Source organism: Mus caroli, chromosome 6, assembly GCF_900094665.2.
Source record: "Mus caroli chromosome 6, CAROLI_EIJ_v1.1, whole genome shotgun sequence".
NCBI classification, from domain to species: domain Eukaryota; kingdom Metazoa; phylum Chordata; class Mammalia; order Rodentia; family Muridae; genus Mus; species Mus caroli.
The window spans coordinates 87,637,050-87,639,997 of NC_034575.1; positions in this window are offsets into that span (position 1 = coordinate 87,637,050).

Below are 2,948 nucleotides of genomic sequence, written 5' to 3' on the forward strand. Positions count from 1 at the left end.
AGTCTATGTGTTGTGTGGCTCCATCTGACACACCTTGATGGGCTTCTGGGACGTAAATAAGTCAGACTGGGGATCCCAGACTGCCTGCAGTCCTCTGCACATNGGTGCTTCTTGTACCATAATCTTGATCTGGAGATCCCTGTCCCTGCTGGGCAAGAAAGTACCATGCTTGCCAGCTTTCTGTTGCTGTAACGAAACACCTGAGATAGCACCTTCATAAAAAGAAAAAGTGCTGTTTTGGACCATGGTGTTGAGGTTTCAGTTCATGGCCATTGGCCCTGCGGTTTGGGGATCTATGGCAAGGACATAGTAGCAAGGTTTACCTTAAGAGAGAGAAATGGGCAAAGTCCCANAGTCTCTCTTAAGAACACACTCCCAAGGACCTGAAGACCATTCCTAGACCCCATTACCTAAGCCCCAACAGCACCACGTCAGAGACCAACCCTTAAACATCTGGGCCTTTACCACACAGGCCTTTGAGGGTCATTTAAGATGAAAACTAAAGGCTGAATGTGGGGGTATCCACCTGTAATATGTCAGCATCCAGGCAGCTGAGACAGAAGGATAATGAGGTTAAAGCTAAGTTAACTATGAGCTACACTGCAAGATTTGTCTCAAAAACAAAGATGCACGTGAGCCAGTGTCTGGGGACCTGACACCCTCTTCGGGTTCCAGTCACTCATATGGTGCACATATGTGCAGGCAGTTATACACATAAAATAAAAGTAAATAAATTTTTAAAAATTTAAGCTTTACATCAATGTCTTACTGCCACACCCTTCAGGAGGACAAAGCATTTGAGAACTGAGATGTTGGCATAGTTTCTACCATCTACCGAGAATGGGCAGGAAAGGTGTGAGTTGCCATGGAAGATCAAAACGAAGTATGTGTATGCACATACACACATGTGCACACACACATGCACACATACATGCACATATATATATATATATACCTACAACTTTTATTTCTATCACTTACGTGCTCTTCTGCCTAAGTCTTTTTTAGCATTTTAGACAATCTTGTCCTTATTTGGAGCTGGAAGAGTCCTTTGACATTGACTTGAGCTAAGCCCTTATTGGTATCTTACAGTCAGTTAAATGCTAGCCCAATTCTCTTGCAGGTCTGAAGGCAGACATTGTCCTCCACATTTATCTGCCACACTGATTTAGTACCTTCTATAAAAAGTCCCCCTCCTGTACCCTGAGCCTCAGTCTCCTCATCTGAGGAGGGTATAGGGTAATCTCCAGCTCTCAAATTTTCAGGCACATTTGGCCGGGGTATAACTCAGCACTAGAGCACTTNCTTAGCACACAGGAGGGCCTGGGTTCAAACCTCAAAGGCAAACAATCACACCTGGGAGAGCATTAGTGAGAGAACACATTATAGGCTTCTAGTGCCCAAAGGCCTGGGTGTTAAAGGCTTAGATGTTAAAGGGCTGGTCTCTAGCTTGGTGCTGTTGGGGTGTGGGCACCTAGACACTCCACAGGAACCAGCCTGGGCCCCACAACTACATCCCTGCACCATGCTCACCTCCAACACAGCCCTCCACCAAGGCTTGCTCACACCAGAAACCAAGAGCAAAGGGTCCCCTGAGCAATACCAAGATAAGGACTCTGGCCTAAAGACTTAAAGCTTGCAATCTGATTCATCTATGTGCCAATGAGGAGGTTTTCTTGTAGAGGTAACCTTTATTTCCATTGTATTAAGGTTTGACTCTGAATATTCCATTGTTAATTGCTGAATTGGCAGTGAGCTAAATGCTAACCAATTCTGGTATTGTCATTACTGTGACCCATTACTGGCCTCCTGTTTTATAAATCCTAAAGGAAAGGTCACATTGTTCTCACCCTAGACTGTTTAAAAGGTGCATCCAATGTATCTCACTGCCGATTGGTCATTAGAAAAGCTCGTGGTCAATAGAAGGGCAGGAAGAAGAAGGCAGGACTTCTGGGCAGAAAAAAAGGACTCTAGGAGGAAGAAAGAGGAGGGTCTTTTCTTTAGGAGACATGGGAGGAGAGAGACATGACTGTGGGCCTGAACAGTATAGCTAGGAATAGACATGGCAGGATGGAGCTTGGAGGTTGGGTTAACTTAAATGAGCTACTTGAGAGTGCTCAGCTAAGACCTAAGCAATATGGGAAAAGGATGGTCCCCAGTGACTACCCATGTCACTAACCCTCCTACTCTGTTAGGCTACTTCCTGTGTTTGATTTGAGTAAGAATGACACCCCCACCCTCGGCTTGGGACTTTGGACTAGAAAGGCAGTCAAACACATTAAGTGGGACTTAACAAGCCATTCTAGTAGGAGCTTGGAAGACATCAGTGCTGAGAGCAATATGGACTATGGGGCTGAGTTCAAGAGGTTTCAGAGGGGAACAGTATTAGCAATTGAGCTAATGTTCTTGTGCTATCTTGGCAAAGAATGTGGCTATTTTCTGCCCTTGTCCTGAGAATTTGTTGGAGGCTACAATGAAAAGTAATGGGTTAATTTCTTCATCTGAAATTTCAAGATAGCCTAACATTGATTCTGCAGCATGGTTATTAGTAATCAGTGTTAGGCAGGTCCACAATGAAAAAGAGCAAGTGGGACAAAGAGAGAAACAAAATGCACAGTTTAAAGAGAAAAAGAAGAACAGAACATGTAATACTGGAGCCAAAGCTTGTGCTTAAAGAGATAAAGAAAGGTCTACTCTGCCCTGGGATCATGGTGGGNGAGGGCGGTGGTCTCACATCACCCTCCACCCTTCTAAGCTTCCAACTTNTGAAAAGCAAAAGGTCTAAGGAATTTTCTGTTAAGAGGACCTGAGTTCAATTCCCAGCAACCACATGGTGGCTCACAAACATCCGTAATGGGATCCAGTGCCCCCTTCTTCTGTGTCTGAAGACAGCTACAGTGTACTCATATAAATATAATCAACAAATTTTTTTAAAGCAACAACAAATG